General features: G+C 43.8%; 2 protein-coding genes across 4 annotated transcripts in view; one reads left to right on the top strand and one right to left on the bottom strand.

Moving 5' to 3' along the window:
* The window catches only part of SLC26A8 (solute carrier family 26 member 8), a 3,386,895-nt gene that overhangs the window by 1,213,675 nt on the left and 2,152,273 nt on the right, over positions 1 to 20,947 (top strand). The gene's annotated exons all lie outside the window — the stretch shown is intronic.
* LOC147712559 (uncharacterized) overlaps positions 1 to 20,947 on the bottom strand; it is a 293,966-nt gene that overhangs the window by 147,984 nt on the left and 125,035 nt on the right. Inside the window, exon 3 of one of the 3 annotated variants that reach the window (XM_086923261.1) lies at positions 813 to 1,490. The exons of the other annotated variants lie outside the window; for them this stretch is intronic. The gene's annotated coding sequence lies outside the window, so the exon portion shown is untranslated. The remainder of the gene's footprint in view (positions 1 to 812; positions 1,491 to 20,947) is intronic. 3 annotated transcript variants of the gene reach the window in all.

The raw sequence follows: 20,947 nt of genomic DNA, 5'->3' as shown, positions 1-20,947 counted from the left end.
AACTTCTTCATGAAAATCCTTGATGGATGCCAAGATGGAGGCTAGGGAGGGTTCAGAGGTGTCTGTTTGCAGGCTCTTTGTACTTCCCCACTGAGTAGAGTTTAGATCGTCTTCATCCGGGGTATGACATTTGAGAGTCGGAATAGTCCCACTTAAGCTGGCTGCGGCGTTTGTTTTTGCTGATGGTTTTTTTGGGACGCTGAACCGTGCCTGTATCCTTGTGTGAGACCTCACTGTCCCCTTCGCTAGCTTCCTCGAATCCGTCCTCATTGGAGGAGGTCGGAGTACTGTCTGACACAGAGTAGAAATTTTCCACTCCTGCTTCAGGGGTCCAAGGTATTTTGGAGCCGGGGGGCACCACCAAGTTTTGAATAACTTTGTAGGTCCCTCCTTCCCAGGGTCAGAGGTGGTCAACGGGATTCCAATGCTATTCTTCCCGAGTATATTGTCTGTTACCTGTGACTGTGGGGCGGGCTGAGTCCGGGAAATCGTGGCATCAGCATATGGGTGTGCTGAAGCAGGGGCTTGGGGAGCCCTTCTTGACCTCTTGTTGGCTCTGTTAGCGTAACCGTGCCGTTTTCTGGACTGGTGGACAAGGCATCACTTTCTACAGCGCTCCCCGCTTGTAGTGCACCTGGGTTTGCACTTCCTGCTGATGGGTTACTGACGGGAGAGAGGGGGGTTTTATTCCCAAGAACATTTTTGCAGGGGGGTAAGAGCAGCTTCAGTGTTTTTAGAGTCTCTGGACAGAGGACCCCCCCCCCCCCCGATTTGCCCAACAGTTTCCCCACCACTTGTTTGTCCCCACTGACCTCAGGCTTAGTTTTAGGCGCTCCCTCAGTCGCAGCAGAAGCGGCATCCTTGGAGACATTGGAGTCCTTGGAGGCAGTAGGTGTTTTTAGTTTAGTGCCTCTACGTGCCCCCTGGGCACTCATGATGCTCCTACTGGCTTTGAGTGGACCCTTCAGGGATAAAATCCGATAGTCCATGAGTCCGTTGCCCTTGTTGAAGGCTGTGAGGGATGCAGGACAAAGAAATACTGCTACAGCAGCTAAATTCTAAACAGACCGCGCTTCCGGCACCATAGTCTTCCGAGCAGTGCAGGCAGCACAAATATTTTATGGGCAGCCAAGTACTTCCAGAGAGAAGCCTCCTCTAGGAGAAAGCAGCCTTGATGTTCTCGTTGCACCGCAGGACTGGCATGCGTGACGATCCAGCATCCCGGTGAAAGGCGCAGGGCAGCTAGCCAAGTGTTTACGCGTCCGGCGTGAGCTCAGGCGGATTCCATCTTGCTCCGACACAGCCCTCTTCTTCAGCAGACCGCCTTGTCACACTTCACATCCCAGTGCTTCCCCCTTCACTGAGGTCCTAGTTGTCAGCAACACCTGTGCTGGTAACCTTCATCTTGGCTTCAAGCTGGACTGGTGCTAACTCCCAGGCTGGATCTGATGTCTGGGCCCCTCTGGCAATGGTTGTAAGGCAGCAAATATCTATTGGTGGACAGAACAAAAGGTCTTTAGACAAGGCACATAAATAATCTATCAACAGAGAGGATAGTCTCAAAATACCCAAGAACCACTTAATCTCTCTGAGAGTAAAAAAAAAACTGGACCTATTATACTATTTGAAGCAGCTTAGGAAGTCCGTATTCATTTAGTAAATTCTGAGGAAAAGAGAAAAACAATCCAGACATACTCTAAATCCTTACACCTGTGTATTCCTATATTATTCATCTGAAGAACCTCAAGAAAAAGGGAAATGTTCTACACTTTTACTCATAGGCTTTACATTACTTGTACAGGACTGCAGACACTTCTATAATGATTTCTCTTAATAAAAACACCTGCATTGTACGCTTAGGACCATGCTCTCATACTATAGGTGCAGCAGGAAAATCTAAAACTGCTCATTTAACAGGGATTCTTATTACATAAAGAACTGAAAAAAACTTCAACATAGTGGGTACATAAATTTCTCCAGCAGAACATGTTGTGACAAACAAACTCGTATAAAACAATATTTTCTTCAAAAATGATTGCTGAAGATCACATGGGCGTCTTTCTTGCATTCTACTTTTCACGATCCACACTATGCAACATCAGCTCTAATAAGGACTGTCAGTTTATTTACACAGACTTAACTAATACTAATGGTGTTATCACCTGAGAATTTTAGAACAAAAACTACCCACATCTAGTTCCCTTTAAAGGTCAAATAAGGGAACAGCAATCTAGACTACTAAGCCTTTCATAATTTCATCAGATTGGATGGGTAGTATCATAACATATCTTTTCTCATTTTATTAATGCTAACAATTTTTAAAACAGTATTACTGAATAGCCACTTAAATGTCTCATGGCTGTTTCACAGACAGCTTAGACAGCTCAAAAGAGAGTGAGAAAAAGAGAGAGGAACCATAAATTTGTCTACCCTTAATTTGTAGAGAAGATAGCCTCCTTCCCCCATTTCGGCAGTAGGAAACCTGAAACCGGTTTCACTTCTGTCGACACTATCTACTTCTTTATGTGGCAACTGGGCACAAATATACTTGTAGGAGGTAAAAAGCACATGTAGCTTGCTAGAAAACAATAATAACCAACCACCAATTACTTTAGTAAGTATACTAGTTGGCAAATAAATTCAACTAAATCCTATTGCCTCCTTATCACAGCCCTTGCACAGTAATCTTCAAACTAAAAGCACTAGTGTTATATACATGGCAGAGCTATCTCTGCATACAACTTACAAATGCTGCTATCCCATGATAATGTTATTCAATAGGATAACCCCACCTTCATATTTCCTACACTTGTATTATATCTCAAGAACACAGTGATATCCCCATGTACTCCTAACAAAATATGCAATATTTCCTTAAGCTAATGTTATCTAAAGCATTACTTATAGTGCTTTACCCTACATTGTGAGGATAAGAATGTTTAAGTAATACAAAGAAATCACATACTGTCACAGTGGTTTCCCATGTGAAAATTGCACGTTCAGTTGGTTAGTTCTAAAAACAGCCTTTGGCCTTTAACCCTTAAAATTTTTGTCCCCTGTCTGAGAAGCGCTACGCCATACAGACTTTCCAATTCAAAACAACTATGAAGAATCACAGCTGAAAGGCAGTCCTGTTCATTCCTGTTAGCCAATAATTTAGAGGTACGCTTAATAACTTCTGCTGGTTTTTTATATTTAATTTCATTTGTGTGCCGTGTGCCTTTCTAGCAGTATAGAAGTCAGCTATTTATGTTATACTTAAACGTGTGCATTTACTGAAGCCTAAGATCAGTTTGAAAACTGCTCTGAGTGGCAGAACTGCTTTTAAACATTGATTTTGGCCCAAATTCGACTTTGGTGTTAGGGGCACTTAAAAATGGATAACCTACAATGTTTTGGCATATTAGTCATCCCCAGAGTGCTCCCTACATATCCCAGGAATGGGGGAGCAGAAAACGTATAAGGTACACCCTTATAAAAATGAGTTTTGTACCCCTGGGTAAAGTGACATTTCACATTTTAGTTTCCACCCATTGCGGTACAGCACTGCTCACTTTCAACATTGATGCTAGGAGTTCACAGTAGATTAATTAGGCAGTATAAAAATCAAAAAAACTTTTAGTGCACTTATTTTTAAAGAACATTTTTTTCTTCATATAATCAAAATTCCCCTTTTTTAATTTTTTTATAACACTAACCATTCCATTTTAAAGCTTTATTCGACATTTGTCATAAAAGCATTCACCTAGCCCTAATACAATAAATACTACATGTAAAAATACTTCTAAAAATACATATTAAACATGAGATGTCGAATAAATACATGATTATAAAATACATAAAATTACATCAGATTGTCACAAATCATTAAAAATAGATTTTCTATAGGGTAAAATACAATAATCCATGTGGCAAAGTGCAAGGTTGGAGATATACATAAATTCATTATGATGCAATTGCCATTAACGATCGGGTGCGAATTAACCATGACCAGGCAAGAAATTTTGCTACCCCAACCACAAACAATGTGGAACAATCAGTCTCAAGTATCCTGAGGGCTTCAGATTGGCTGCGGGTTCCCAAGATTGAGCACACAGGTTTTAACCATTTACGTCTGGGGGACGAGTACAGTGGACAACAGAACAAAAGGTGGGAAATGTGTTCAATATGTTCATTACAATGGTGGCAATGCTCATCCCATGCCGGGGACCAATGCTTCTTAAACGAGTTCAACGGGAGTGTACCTATGCGAAATTGGAAATAGAGTTTTCTATCATGGGGCTTTTCAATAATATCCCAAAATGGTTCGCAAAAAGGGTACATTTTTATATCTAAGAAGCGAGATGTTAAATTTGAGCTTGTGCTGTCACTAAACATTGTAAGATAAACCATTTCCCAATATAGGTTTTTTAGTTTTGCTTTTGTAGGGAAGCAGGTTACATCTTTGGTGTCCCATAGGTAATCCAGTTTCAATTTTATAAGGAGTCCCCGAAGCTCCCTTAACCATGGAATACTATGAAAGCGGTCGAATTTGATGACATCAGTCAATGCCGCTGCATAATGGCTTAGTTCTGGGGTCACCATAATCCGTCTCCAGTATAGAAGAGGGCGTAACCTTGCTATGTCCTCTATGCCTTTTCTTCCCAGATCCAATTTTAGCGGGATTGTCGGTGTACTTTGTGGGACCATCGCAATCCCTCGTAAAAACCTGTTTTCAGCTCGGCCCAATTCTCTCAGATTTGAAAACCCCCAAAGTTCAGAGCCATATAAACAAGCCCCCAGGACTTTCATAGAATAAATTTCCAGCACACAGTTTACTGGCTTTGTCAGTGAGGTGCGATGTTTTAACGTAATTGCACCTGCTAGCTGCCTGAATTTTAATAAGGTTGCGGTTATATGTTGTTTCCAGCTCATGTTTTCTTGTAGAGTGATGCCTAGGTAAGAGAAGGAGTCCACTCTTTCTAGGGGTGTACCTTTATATTTTATTACTCCTTTGAAGGTGGACTGTTGGTTGAGGCACATGAACTTTGTTTTGGTGGTGTTCAATTCAAGGCCCCTCCCATCACAAAATACACCAAAGGCATCAACCACTTTTTGAAGCCCACTAGGGGTGCGGGAAAGAAGGAGTGTATCGTCCGCAAACATGAGAACTGGTACACGAGAGCCAGCAATTACTGGGGCGTCACTAGCAATCTTCTCTAGATGTTCAACAATGCCATTTATATAGATAGAGAAGAGAGTTGGCGCTAGGACACACCCTTGTCTCACCCCACGTTCTACTGGAAAGGGATCAGTTACTTCTCCCTGTTTGCCCCACCTTATCCTTGCAAAATTATTTTCGTGTGGGCGAACAAGGAGTGTAAGCAATTCCTGACTTAAGCCTACGTCCGACAAGGTCTGCCAGAGTTTTTCTCTGGGGACCAAGTCGAAAGCGGCTTTTAAGTCCACAAAGACTGCATACAATGTCCCCTTCTTTAGAGTAACGTTTCTCCAATAGATTGTTAAAAAGTGGAGAACTTGGTCAACGCTACTAGTAGAGGGACGAAAGCCAGCTTGATACGGTGACAAAATATTTTTTTCGTCGATCCATTGCTGCAGTTTGTTTTGGACTAATCGGCCCATTAGCTTTTGTGCTGTATCAATCAAGCTTATTGGTCTATAGTTTTTAGCCAAGGATCGATCGCCTTTCTTATATATGGGAATGATTTCAGCTCCCTTCCACGAGGCAGGCACTTTCCCTCCCATAGCCACCGCGTTAGCCAGCATTGCAAAATAACTACACCAGGACTTCCGATCAGATAAAAAAATATCAGCCGGAATTCCATCCATGCCTGGAGCTTTACCCCCTGCTACACAATCCAATACAGTACTCACATCTCTTTCAACAAATATAGGTGATTTGTAGTAGACTTGCGGAGGAGGACAATCATTAATAAGCATGGGATTACGGGCATACTGTGGCTGGAAGTATTCTACCCAATTTGATTTCGGGACATGGTTAGTGGGCTGGAGTGCTATGCCACCCTTTGCCCATTTTACTGTAGCCCAGAAGCGCTTTGAGTCCTTGGAGGCACACGCCTCCTTGAGTTCTCGCCAACAATCCTCATCCCAACGCTTCTTTGCTACTTTTTGCGCCTGTCTGTACTGGTTTCTCGCTAGTCTTACTGTGTCTGCACTTCCTAATCTTAGTTCCCTGCTAAGATTATCTCGAGCTACCCTGCAGCTCTTATCATACCACCCTCTAATCTCCTGGGCCATTTTCTTTTTATTTGAGGCTACTGTTTTAACAAAAAAACTTTGAATTTTGGAAAACAATTCCTCATGAGCGGTCATCATGTATTCTATAAAGTCAGTCCTCCCGTAATGGGACTTAATCTTAGAGACTTCATCCACCACTATTTCCTTTAAGATCTCTATTTTTGCAGTGTCTTCTATGAGCATACTCCACTTCAAATGGCGAAGGTCATTTGAACTTACAAGGTCTTGCGTAACCATTTGATCCCCTCTTGGCTGGTCGGGTATTTCATGGTAGGGATGGAGTGTCAGGCACAGAGGATTGTGATCACTTTCTATTTTGTCCTTCACTTCCATGTCTACCAATTTGTCCCAGGCCCTTACATCCAGAAGTATGTAATCTATTCTGCTGGCCGACCGGCCATTGTCAAAGGTGTTTTTCCCCATTGAATCTGACAGTGCCCGACCATTTACTGCTCTGAGCCCTCTAGAAAGACAAAAACTTTTCAATTGAATAGCTACTGTGCTCCATTTTTTAATTACTGGTATATCTAATTGTGGAATTCTCCACCTAGTGTCCTCATCTTCGGCCAGGATCCTATCCTCTTCGCCCAAAGGTTCAAAGGTGGTGTTAAAGTCCCCGCCTATTATTATATGAGGTGGCACTGGTAGCATTTCAATGTAACACTCGAGGGTCGTTATGGTCTCTGATGGTTTACCCCTAGCAACTCCCCTAGAGTAAAGATTAAACAGGGATACTTGTTGGCCATTTTGCCAGCTAATGTCGAGTGCTAAAATATCATTGGACCGTTGCTTAACCGAGCAATTCAAAGTTTGACGTACCAAAGTTAGCAGGCCCCCCGAGGGACGACCCACTCGATTTCTTGTAGCTGGGACGAAAAAGTTCAAATACCCTTGTCGGAAGATTGGTGCGAGCGACCAAGTTTCTTGGAGCATGATGATATCGTACTGGTCGATAAAGTCGACCCAGTCTGGGATATTTAACTTATTTGTTATTCCTGCTATATTCCAAGAAATAATAGATAATGGCGGTATGGCCATTTGGTGGGGTGTCAGTTCAATATCGGGGGTGTTTATTGTTCCTACACTATCTATGTCTCGGGCCAAGGCTGCACTCAGTGTTGGCAGCTTCTCAGTTACTTCTAATGCTCTTTTTAGAACCATCGGCACTTTGATTACTTCCTCTGGGACGGGAGTAAGAGATACATTAGAGGCTAGGGACAATTTATATAAGTGGGAATCTTAACGTGTCCTTGGTCCAGGTGGATTTCAGGAGGGGTAAAGGAGGCACATGCGAGTCAATCACACTCGTTTAGATCGGACAACGCAGAATAATGATTATCCAAGTTTAGCCCCCAATCGCATACTTGGTTTAGCCTGGTCCTTCTATTTCCCACAACTGTCCACTTTGTTCTCAGTATGCTTGGTTTAGCTACGAGACCTCTTCTACTGTAGAAGAAATCCAGTGTCAGTGGTACTATTTCTGCTGTTCTATGTTGCGGAGGGAGGATGTTCCGTAGGACATCAGGCAATACTTCAGGGCCCTTGAAATTCAAAACCACACAATCCCCTTGGAATTTCTTTGCCCTGGTGCCTATCCACTTGACCCTTCTTGCTGTAAGCAGATCATCAGATAGATTTTCCTTACCCCAGGGAGATATATGCATGTTGTTACTAAGCCACTGGAGAGCCTTATTTCTTAAGGAATCTGAGGACTCGATCTGCCCTGTTTTCAGCGGTGGTGTGTTTGCTAGTACTAGAATCAAGGGCGAGGCTTCGACAATCAGTTCAACAGGGCCGTTCTCTAAGTTGGGAATCTCAGTGGTAGTGTTGCCTACTGGTTGTGCTAGGTCTAAGGATAAAACCGCATCAGGTGTGTCATCGTGCCTAGAGCTAACTTGTTGGATTTGCTCTGATGGAACTTGTGGGCCTGCATTCATGTTCCCCCCGAGAGTTTTCCCTGCAGCCTCTATGTTTTCAAATTTAGTTGTAATTAAATTTGATATTTCCCCCACCCCCTCATTGGTTTTCCTTAGGATGGTCTCTAGCTTACTAACTTTATTGGCTAGTTGGTCTATTTTCGATATGAGGGGTTTCATTAACCCTGATAGTTTGGACTCTAGTATGCCCATGAGCTTATTTAAGAGGGTATCCTCCCCGTCTACACTTTCGCACTCTTCCTCCCTTATCCCTTCTTCCACCCTTTTCTTTGTTCTTCTGGGTGGAGTGACAGGTTTATTCTTGCATGAGCGTAGGCCACCTCTTCTAGGTGGTGGCTTGGTAACCCCTTTTTTAGCTCTTGGTGCGGGGACGGGAGTGGGAGGGGTATTGCTCTCTCGGTCTGACTGCACAGTTGCATCAGATTTATTTGGCTCTTCTAAAATAATTAGGTCTACAAGAGGATCAAGTTGTTGAACGATGGAAGCCGTGGATACATTTATTGTGGAGTAATCATTAGGGTCCTCGATCGAGTCGGCGGTAATAATTTCATCACTTGCAGGCTGGAATACCCCTGATTGATTAATTTGGGCACAAGGTGGTGAATCCATAAGTCCCAGGGAGGACCTCCGATCATTGTTGATTTTTGCCACTACCTGGACCAGATAATTGTCCATAGTGTTTGCCGGGGTGACTGGTGTTTTTTGCCTCGACATTGTGATTAATCAAATATGAACGATAGTGCCTTGGTGGCGAATGTAGCAATAGTAGCCCAGATGCAATATGGGTATATAAATAAGTCACCTTACCGCAAGTAGATTTGTATGATGGGGGAAAGAGAGGTGGCCCAGTCCAGTCTCTCACTGTCTAGAATGGGCTAAAACGGGCCCGCCCTTGGCCCGGGCTTCGCCCGGCGTCCCGCGAGACGGGGGTGACGCGCTATTTCAGCGCCTCCTGGCGCGCTGGTGATGCGGAGAGCGCCGCTCGGGAGGCTGGGGGTTGTAGTTTTTGTTCCCCCCCCGTCCCACGCTCCACTCGGCTGCCGGGACTCCTGGATGTCAAGGGAGTCAAGCAGCGGGAAGCGGGAGTGCACTCTACCAAGGGCGCTGCTGGCAGAAGAAGCAGGTAGGCGTCTGGGCACAGTGGCGGCAAGTAGTTTGCAAAGGTCGAGTGGTTTCCCAATTACAGCTGGGGTGAGGCGCTATTTCAGCGCCTCCTGGCGCGCTGGTGATGCGGAGAGCGCCACTCGGGAGGCTGGGGGTTGTAGTTTTTGTTCCCCCCCCGTCCCACGCTCCACTCGGCTGCCGGGACTCCTGGATGTCAAGGGAGTCAAGCAGCGGGAAGCGGGAGTGCACTCTACCGAGGGCGCTGCTGGCAGAAGAAGCAGGTAGGCGTCTGGGCACAGTGGCGGCAAGTAGTTTTCAAAGGTCGAGTGGTTTCCCAATTACAGCTGGGGTGACGCGCTATTTCAGCGCCTCCTGGCGCGCTGGTGATGCGGAGAGCGCCGCTCGGGAGGCTGGGGGTTGTAGTTTTTGTTCCCCCCCCCCGTCCCACGCTCCACTCGGCTGCCGGGACTCCTGGATGTCAAGGGAGTCAAGCAGCGGGAAGCGGGAGTGCACTCTACCGAGGGCGCTGCTGGCAGAAGAAGCAGGTAGGCGTCTGGGCACAGTGGCGGCAAGTAGTTTGCAAAGGTCGAGTGGTTTCCCATTATATAACACTAACCCTTTTGATGGTTCCACATATGAAAAGCAAGCCTCATTTCTTTTTGCCTTAAAATGTATTGATTTTTAATCCTAAGCACAGAAGCCTTACTTGAAATATGAAAAGTCTGCGCCACTTTTTAAAGGACAGTGATTATTTAACAACAGAACCACAGATGTGCTTATGTAAAAAGGCATTAAGAAAGGAAATCCCTACTTTCAATCTTTTCTTTGTTATCCAAAATAATGAAACTGTTTTTTGTAACTTTTAAAATTGGTCTGTAATGCAGGTTTTTATACCAGGTGTGCACTAACTTAAAATCTAGTTGACCCAGCATTTTCCCTGTGTGGCCTGCGGTCAGGAATAGCCATGTGCTATTGACGCAGCTGTTGCTCTGACCAGCAGGCGTCAACATCTCACGCCTTTCTCAGGAGAAAAAAAACTTTTTTCTGTATTTGTAATCCCCCGACAAAGTGTAATCTCCATTGGTTGTGTCAAACAGCTTCTTCTCAGTGAGACAGTTTAGACAAAGCTGTTGGAAAGCTTTTTTTTCTCTGGTGCTGAAAGTAAGCATATCACAGTCTATTTAAAAACTGAGGCATTTCAAGGCAGTCAAAATCTATCACTTTGATAATGTTGTGTTTATTACAGCAGCAACCAATTCACTCAGATTATGTGAATGCCTTTTAATATCTAATTTAATGTATCTAAGGAGAATGCTGTAGCATTTTGTATATTAGTCTTAGTTATTACAAAGTACGCAATTTCGTTTCTGAGGCCTATTTTATTCCTATTGAATGTGAACTCTAACTGTATCTTTAGCATGGTGGCAATTTGCACACATGTATAGTTTCTTACTTTGTCAATTTTAACGGTAGCGTGCAGCTATTTCGCATATGTTACATAATTCATTTCTGGATTTTCTATGTAATATATAATTAATTAAATGACATTTTGCATAACAGAATGATGACCCAAAAAAACACATGGAGCTAATTCCAGAAGGGGGTCATACACTCAGAACACACAATACAGCGCGCTTAAGGCTAGCCATTCTTACACAAAGAGCGCAATCGCTACTTATTCAGACAAGTACCACCGATGTCGAATCATAAACCACATAAACATTTAAACACATAATTAACCCACAAATCAACACTTAGGACAGAACCAAGAGAAAGCCCACAGACTGTACTGAAACCAAATCATTTGTAAATATTAGTTGTAAGTCATATTTACAAGAAAAGCTCTCAAAAGTAGTCGAAAAGACTGCACAAAAAAACAGCCCAAAGACTGTTCCATGTTCAAGAAGCCAAAATACAGCGAATTCGCTAGTTTTGGCTGGCAGAACACTTAAAAAGCGCTCTGCATATCACTACTTATTAAAGTTAAAGTGCACAAATCAGGATCCTTTTTTATGTACACATTTTAATTCCATGGGCTACTTGGTCACCAAGGAAGAAATACATTTTTATACCTAAACCTATTTAGGTATCCCCTCTAAGGGAGCTGGCTGAGTTCATTCAAGATTCACAGTGGTACTTGCAAGAAAGCAACATATTCTACGATGTGTGCTAAGAACAGGCATTCCAAGAATATTTTAGCATATACAATATTATATACAAAGTAGCACTTAGCTTAGAGTGTGCCGTTCAAGTATTCACAATTTAGAGAAAAATCTCCTCATTGCCTGCCTACATAAATTGCGATTTATGTGATTACATATAATCACATAAATCATGATAATCACATTATTGGCCAATACAAGTCAAGCACATGTCGACTACTTTTCCAAGCAGAATTCTCCAACCTCTCACTGCCAAGTTCTGAGTGACCTAATGGTCGTTTTAGAATACTCACACCAAAAGGGTTCTCAGTCAGGAGCGGCTACCTCCTGGAGCGCCAGATCAGGGAAGACCAGAAATATATTGGGCTGCAGAGACAGAGAATCTCAGTGTGCAGGGTACCTCCTTAGTAGAGTCCTGTCCTGTCCTCCTCAGTAGATTCCTGTCTCCTGTCAAGACCACTTCCTTGGATAGCCGCTTCTCTGATGAGGTCCACGTTTCGGGCGCCATTTGAAGATATATAAACCTCCTAAGGGGTTCACTGATACACCTGGTCCTTTTAACCAACAAAGAAGAAATTGGCACAGAAGCTGTAATATAAAAAACATTTACTCGTTTGCACTACGGAGGTCCTTGTTTCTACCACAGAGGCATAGCAGCATTTTCTACAGCGCACCAGCCCACCCCTCGCCGCACCCGCTCCGCGGGTGCCGCTTCGCTTTGTGGGTTACGGAGCTGGATGACCAAAGGAGCACTGACTTAAGGCGGCAAGGCGGCACTGGGTGTGAGGCTTCAGCGGGGCTGCGAGCGTGCGGGGACTTCAATACCCAGAAGTCCCTGCAAGACCGACGGTCAGCTTCCGGTCCGCTCTCCCTGCTGGCCCGCCCCCCCGCCCATCACGCCCCTATATTATAACCTCAAACTCCCGTGGCGCGGGACGCAGCCCGGGGCGAAGACTAGGCAAAGACTGGGCCGTTTCAGGCCGTTCCAGACCGAGTAAGACCGGACCCGGCCACCTCCCTTGGCTGTATTTGTTACGGTATCCTAAATTATTTGTGTTTCTTAAACCCCTACTCACCTTCTGAATAATGTCTGTTCGCGAAACACGGAGTAAGGCCAATAAGCCTACGAAAAAGGCTACAGGGACCCTGGATGATTTTATTACAAGGACTAGTTTATCCATTGATAATGAGATTACAAAACTCCAGCATAGAGTGTCCCTGGAGCTAGAATCTGCAAGAAGGCTGTCAACTGAATTAGCATTAAGGAAAAAATCCTCGTTAGGTAGCATTGCCTCTTCAAAAACTCCTGAGCGCACTACTGGCCCCAAACCGATTATCACCCTGGCCGAGGTTCATTCTATCTCCGAGGAAACGGCTCCATCTGCCAATTATGAATTAGACCCCTCGAAGCTATCTGTCAGTTTTGTATCTGAAAGTATTCCATCCTCAGATCCACTGATAGAGAATATTGAGGGTGAAAAGGTGTTGGGGGAAGCGGCTTTGAATAAGAATCAGGGAATCGCCAAGACAATACCAAAACAAAAGAGAAAACGGAAACATCAATCTGTGTACGCCAGAAAAAAGGCAAAGGTAGCCTCGAGCCAATGCATTACAGGGGGGGCTCTACAAGTAACCATTGCTACTAATGGGTCTGATCAGACGCTTCCAACTGTACAAAGCGGCAATGACAATATAGAGGCACTAAACTCGGATCTAAGGGTTGACCACTCTATTGATGAGGGTGAGAAAACTTCCACAACCATGGTTGACCCAGAAGAGGACAGGGAAGAGTTTTTAAAACTAGTATGGGAAACGCTTAAAAAACTCCTCAGGCCATTAGAAGTCAGGTTAACTAGCATCGAGAATCAACTACTTGAGGTGGAAAAAAGTGTTATAACCTTATCTAGCTTAAGTCTTAATGGTAATGATAGACCTGCAACTCCCACACAGGCTTCGACCATGGCTCCTGTAGTACCCCTGAACACAAATCCATCTAGTGTACAGCATCAGAAAGAGCGAGTAGCAAAAAACACAAGTACAAATCTGGCAGCAAGTACCCTAATAAAATCTAATGCTACATCCCTGAACCCGCCACCTGTAAACACCACTAGTAAACCCTCATCAAAGGGTCCTGTACAAAGCAAAAAGTCACAGTTGGCAAATGTTGCTGCCACCCATTCTCTAGTTCCCAATACTCCCGTTCTGCAGAAGTCTTCATCTAATATACCTTCCACTACTCACACTACTCTGGGCTTTAGCAAATCCTTGGCTGATAGATCTTTTGCCAACAGAACAAACGCAATCCGCGAGATTCGGGAATCTCCCGCAAAATCCGCAAATCCGCGAGCAGCGGATTTTGCTCGCACTGTTCGCGTGAGTTCGCGGCTTCCCAGTACAACTTCGCGCCCCGCGAATAAGTGCAAAATTGCAGAAATACGATCTTAGCAAAACTGAAACTACTTACCAGGTTCAAAAGTTCAGGCTCATCATTAGTAGCCATTTCCTGTAGTGCTTCCTGAGGGGCCCCTCCAGAGTTCAGTTGCCAGTTGCAACTATTATGTGACCCTGCTCTGAACCTCAGAATAGTTACACATATGCCACAAAGGTCCTGAATTACAGCAAAGGGAGACAAGCAGGAGCCAGGCTGGAAGTTCAAATCCATTAATCAGCCCCTAATTCATTATTGTCAGTTGGGGCAGGGCAGGTGTTGTAACTAATTTTGCAACAATGAAAGCACTTAGCAAGTGCAAAAGATCACTAATCAGGAAGCACTAAGGAAGCAGGTGCCAGCTAAAAAAATATTCTGTGACACATTAATCAGCCCCAAATTAATTCAGGTCACTTGAGGCAGGGAAGGTGTGCTTGCGTTGCCACAATAATGTACAGTGACTGGACAACCAGAGGGTGCTGTGATGAAACAGAGGGTGGCATGGGTGGGCCAGAGGGTGGCATGAGTAGTCAGAGAGTGGCAGTGGTGACAGAGAGTGGCAGTGATGAAGAAGAGTGTCCCAAACAGGCTGGACACGTAGAAACAACAAGTTCGCGAAACTTGCGACCCGACAGGTAAGTTCGCAATTTGCGACATTGTACAAAACCCTCGCGAACTGGCAGAAACCCGCGCAAACACACAAAAAAAAAATCCGCAAATTCGCGAGAATTCGCGGATTTTGCGGATTGCGAGTTCGCAAATCCGCAAAATTCGCGAACGCGAGATTCGCAAAATTTGCCCATGCTTAATAACAACTTTAAGGGAGGATATATAGACCTGCCCCCTGATGCCAGTCCTTTTGTAATTGTACTTACTGGGGTACCTGAATTAGAACACCAATATGAAGAGAACTTTGTATCCCTAAAAAATAAGGTGATATATTGGTTAAATTCAAATAAACCCATCCCAAACCATATGAAAAGTAAAATCCTTATGGTTCGCAGAGTACCATGGGTTGGCCCTATAGCTAAATCAATTCCGGGTGATTGTATAGTTATTTCGTTTGAGGAACCCCACAGTGCTGATCAGATTTGGGCATGGAAATCATATGGAGACACATCATCTATTGAAGCTAGGCCCCTATCGTTTTTCTATCCTCCACCCAGGCCCTTAAACTACGGGTCTAACTGGAATACTGTTAAACAACACTATGGCTATGCACCAAATCTGGCCAGACAGGCTGACCGAAATATGTGGAATGGAATTCCCACTTTTAATAGGTTCGGTTGCCTAGATGCTGTTGATTGACTTGAGATCAAGCCAAAATGTATCCCAAAGTTATATGACACCTACTGTACACTTGGTAATGGGAATATTTACCCCAGAACTAATAATAGTAAGTTATTACAGAACAAGGGAGCGAGAACCAAGAATATTAGCAGAATGTGGGACCCTCAGTACAAGGAAAGCTCTTTAGTAGCGAACTCAATATGCCATGACATGGATGAGGGTTGTCTTGGTGAAGGAACTAGCATTGTAGTAAGGGTTCCGATCACCGAAGTAGAGAACCAAACCGCTGATATACAGCTAGATAGTGTAACTTCTCTACCGGTATTAGTGCCGCCCATTGATGACTGCACCTGTTCTGGTAGTGGCCCAACCCCAAAGTTGCTCATCTTGTCATGGAACATTGCTGGAGTCGGCAAAAATCTGAAAGACCCAGAATGGGCTGATTATGTTGACTCCAGTGATTTCTGTTTATTGCAAGAAACATGGGCAATGGATATTCCGCATAGGATAGGATACAAAACCTTTGGTATTGAGGCAGTCCGGTCCGATAGGGGGAGGCCGTCCGGGGGATTGATCATATGGCTCAAAGTTACCTTGACAATAAGGGTCGAAACTATAGACACAGGAACCCCTGACATCTTGGCTTTAAAACTTGTAACTTTAAAGGGGGATGAATGTTACATTGTTAATGTTTATAATAGACCCCTTGGCCATTCCAAGGTCTCACCTACTCTGGAAACTCTGGATTCCTTCTTGAAAAGTCTGGTTGGTGATGTCCCTGTAATCCTGGGAGGCAACTTAAATTGCAACTTTGAACCGGTTCTTGGGATTACTGATGTCTTTGAGGATGAAGATCAAGCATACAAAATCCCCCAGCTTGAGACTTCAAACTGCGTTAAATGCTCTTCTTTGGCCGTTCAACTATTGAGGCTAACTGCAGATCATGGTCTCAGAGCATGTAATGGCCGGCTTCCATCTGACTTAACAAAACAGCCAACCTTCGTGAAATCCAAAAGTAATTTAGACTTCATACTTGTCTCACTAAGCATTTGGCATTATATGGTTGATTTCAAAGTGGCAAACAGGGGTGAGAGTGACCACTATCCCTTAGAACTATATATCGATTCACACATGTTCAGTGACATCCCTGCAATTCCAGCCATTACATCGACTGAGAGTGACACTGGTAAAATGTGCGAGCAGGTACACATTAATAATAATAGACGTGCACTAAAAGGGCCGTATATATTTTATCTGAAGGTAAGGCCCTAGCATCGGTATATTCGCTTTTTGGGACGATGTTCGGGCCTATAGTTGGACAACCCTTTTTACCTGACCATTATGATCATTTTGTTGAATTACACAAGGTTTTTTTCAATGAACTAAAAACTTGTTTGTCTAAAATGCCCAAGAAAAAGCATCAAAATGTACGAGTGGGATGCCACGGGAAACTATGGTATGATCACTCATGTAGGTTGGCCAAAAGGAAGCTTTTGCTGGCTATTAAAAACAAATCCAAGGATGATGTCAGACTTGCAAGGGAAGAGTACAAGCATGTCCAAAAAACCGCAAAAAAGTCATGGGAAGAATCGATCTGGGCTGACATGTTGGCTGCTGCAAAATCAAATGACAATGTTGGCTTCTGGAGGTTGGTTGCAAACGAGGGGCATGCAGGTAGAGCTGTGAAGGACACGTTTCTAGATGAATTGACATGGGTGACACACTTCACATCTCTCTACAAACAATATGATAGTGGTGTCGATGAGATTCCATGGCTTCCTCCACCTATTGAATGCCTTGACTTTACACTGGATGAAACAAAAAGGGCAATCAATGAACTAAAAAACAGTAAAGCTCCTGGCCCTGATAAAATACCGGGCGATTTGTATAAACATGAAATTGAGCTTTGGGCTCCATATATAAATCGCTTGTTTAATGCTTTGTCTAAAAGTTGTCAATTTCCTGATAGCTGGCGCGCAGCAGAAGTTGTTTTAATTTTCAAAAAGGGGAATAGATCTGTACCTTCAAATTACAGACCAATTAATTTAATGGACACCTTACAAAAACTCTATGCCAAACATTTATTATTTCGGATTAATGATTGGCTGGAGGAATCAACAATACTTTCTAAATTCCAAGCAGGCTTTAGGAGCAAGACCAGTACCATAGATCAGGTCTTCAGATTTTGTTGTATATATTGGAAATATGTGCACATTAGGAAAGGTCATCTGTATGTAGCTTTTGTAGATCTGAGAGCGGCATTTGACCTTGTCCCTCGCAACTTGCTCTGGAGATCCTTAAGTGAAGCTGGTCTGCCAGGGTGTCTTTTTGTTCAAATAATTGAGTTGCATGCTAGAAATCATGCCAATATAAGGTGGGGACCAAATGGTGAACTGACGCACAACATTCCTATTGAACGTGGTGTTCGGCAAGGATGTGTCTTGGCCCCCACCCTATTCTCTTTATTTGTCAATGATGTTTCTGAATACTTGAATATTTGTATTAATGATTCTCCACAGCTCAATGGAGAGAGGGTGCCTGCGTTGCTCTTCGCGGATGATACCATCTTAATATCCCAAACCAAGAAGGGCCTCCAGGCACTCTTAAACTCCTTTAGTAGCTATTGTGTGACCAAAGGACTAGAAATAAACGTTGATAAAACTAAGTGTATGGCATTGAACCCCAGTAAACCGGACAGAGGGAATTTGACTTTGAACGGTCAAACCTTAGGAACTGTGGATAACTTTTCCTATATGGGGGTAGTACTCGATTCCAAACTAACATGGAAGGCCCAAATCGAGAAAAGCAAGGTGTCATATGCCCATAACGTTAAAGCAATCATTAGCAAACTGAATGCTAGTACAAGCAAGAGTGTAACCCCTGTTCTTGAACTCTTTAAATTTAAAATCCAATCTGCTGCCTTGTATGGGGCTGAGATATGGGGACCCTGGGCTAGGGATAGTTTCCAAAGCCTGGATAATAAATTTATGAGAACAATTGTAAGGGTCCCTAATAGTACACCATTAATTCCTCTCCAATTTGATTTGAATTTTAAAAGAACTGATTATTTCATCATTATAAGACCATTAATGTTTTGGCTAAGGATATGGTCTACCCCAGAATTACTAGAATATAGAAATGGCCTTCGAGAGCTACTGGATCTAGACTCTTTTCATTCCATTCCATGGTTTGGGCATATTAAAAAATGGTTCTCAATACTGGGCTTGTACCCGTTGTGGGAGAATCCAGATAATCTACCACCCTTTGCAAAGTCCATAGTAAAACGAGACTTCTGGTCTTATATGACTAATAGGCTTGTGCATGAAAGTAGAGCTGGGTCCTTAATCCAAAATTTCCTATCCTTTAAAGATGAACCTTGTTTTGAATCCTTTCTGGACGAAATAGAGCCACCTGTTGCGAAGTCTCTTTTTATGAAATTCAGGTATGGGAACCTTATGTTGAATTCCAATATAGAACGCTGGTCAAAGAAAAAATTGGAATGTCTGAATGGCAGAAGTGGGAAATGTTGTATGTGTTCAGATTCCTGTATGGAGAATGAGGTTCACATGTTGTTTATATGCAAAGCGTATTCGAAAGCTCGAAAGAGATGGCTAAAACCCATGTGCACTCTCCTAGGAACTAGATCTTGTCTTACAGCATGTAGGATTATAAAAACTAATACTGCTCAGTTTATTGTATTCAGTATCAGTAGGTTCCTCTACTCTGTGTATATTGTTCGCAGGAAAATTGGCCAGATGCTTTGAGTATGACTCCTGTATAAGCTTAAAACTTTAGCCGTCAAATGAAATGTGTTTAAAAGAGGATGCTGAAAATTAATTTTGCACTGTATTTTAAAAGTCAAATGATTTTAAAAGTTAAATGTTTTTAATAGCATTGGTGTATGTATATTGCTATGATCCTCTGTTACTATGTATATATGTGTGCATATGTGTGTGTCTTTTATGGCCAACTGGTCGAAATAAAGAAATAAATATACATCTGTGCCAAAAAACATTCATTTATTAACCTCAGATGAGGGAGACTGCGGCATACGGTTCCCTCAGGCCACTGTAGGAGGAATTCTAAGGAGTACAGAGAGCAGGGGCCTTATATATCCATAGGTTACATTAGTCAGCATAAAACCAAGGGGAGGTCCTGGCACATGTAAGCATGCTTACTGACTAATATGGCTATATAACATTTGCTTGCTCAACAATGTGTGAGGAGAGATATTTCTCCTTACATCAGCAAGAATAGCCTGACAGTTCTATACTAGGAACAGGTGCATGCTAATAGCTAGGCCTTTCTGAGCATGTGCAAGGCACTGGAAGATGGAGAAAGCACATGGCTAACTAAGATGGCTGCCACGTACAAAATGGCTTTCAGCTCATGCTATCAGCGTTTCTTGCAATCTTTTTTCTTTGAAATCTGCTTTCTTTTCTAAAAACAAAAAAAAGAAAGAATACATCACGAGTCCATGCATACACAGCGTTAAGCCTACAACCCATATAGGGCCGGCCGCGTCGTTATCAAATGCTTCTCAGTGCAGACTAAGGCAGCATGGTAACACAGCATGTCGCCAACAACCCTTGTTGGGCCAGCCGCGTGCACTAGTACATATGTCTATAGTAACAGGCTGTGCAATATTTCAGGACTCATTGAGAACCAGTAACGTTGTAAACATGGGCAAGGGGCCCCTACAAAGTGGATAGCGCTAGCTAGATGGACAGAAAAGAATCACAGAAAAAAGAGGAAAGGAGATAAAGGAGAAGCAGACTGCTACCTGGGTAGGCGAGTGGATAGACAGGAAGTAACGTGTGGCGATGTCCAGCTTGAGTAGCAATGGGGGCGTTAATGGTTGTTAAAAGGGTGGGTGATTATGACCGATCTAGGCATGCGAGAAGCTTATCGGGATTTGGCGGGAGTAGGGCATCCTCAAAGAGTGCAGCGCTCGAAGCTTGGAGGGTAAATGTCACGCATGTCGTATTTTACAGAGATACCGAACTAGAGGACGCCAGACAGTGTTGAAACGGGTGTCTCGCGATTGCAGTCGTGCTGTGAAAAGTTCCATAGTTATAACGTGCCACAGGTGCACAAACCAAGCGGTAATCGGGGGTGCCTCTGTCTTTTTCCAATATAGCGCTATGAGTTGCTTAGCTGCCCCAAGCATGTCTAACGCTATAGTCCAGTCGCTGCGAGTGAGTGCTTTTTAAGTTATCAGGTTTGAGGCCCAAGAGGATCGTGGCTGTAGATTCAGACGGGGGGAAGCCCAACACCTCCTTAATATGACTAAGGACTTCCTTCCAGAGCAGGGTCAGGAGCGGGCTGGCCCACCAAATGTGAATGAAGTCGCCAGATGCATTCGAACACCTCCAGCACAAGGGGGACGTGGCAGGGAACATTATGTGTAACCGGACGGGCGTATAGTGCCATTGTGTCATAATTTTGTACGCATTTACCCTCTCTGGGATGCTACGATAGACCCTAGGAATGTCTCGCCATAGACGGTTCCACTGCCCAGGCGTGATTTCCGAGCCAGACGTGCGCAGTCAGCACAGGAGGGTGTTGTAGGATCTGGTATGTCCGCGATATAAGGCCCTTTGAGTTGTCCAAGGAGCGAACCAGCCGCTCAAAGGGGGTGTATGGCTGAGTAGCAGCCTGCAGCATTTCAGGTGATGATACCCAATGCCGCAACTGGGCATAATGTAGGCCTGCTTCTGGTGGGAGATGAAATTCTTCGAAATTCTTCTCTGCACTGGGCAAACGTC

Source organism: Lissotriton vulgaris, chromosome 5 (genome assembly GCF_964263255.1).
Source record: "Lissotriton vulgaris chromosome 5, aLisVul1.2, whole genome shotgun sequence".
NCBI lineage: Eukaryota > Metazoa > Chordata > Amphibia > Caudata > Salamandridae > Lissotriton > Lissotriton vulgaris.
Note: the sequence above shows the minus strand (reverse complement) of the source record. Positions and strands in the feature narration are given on the sequence as shown.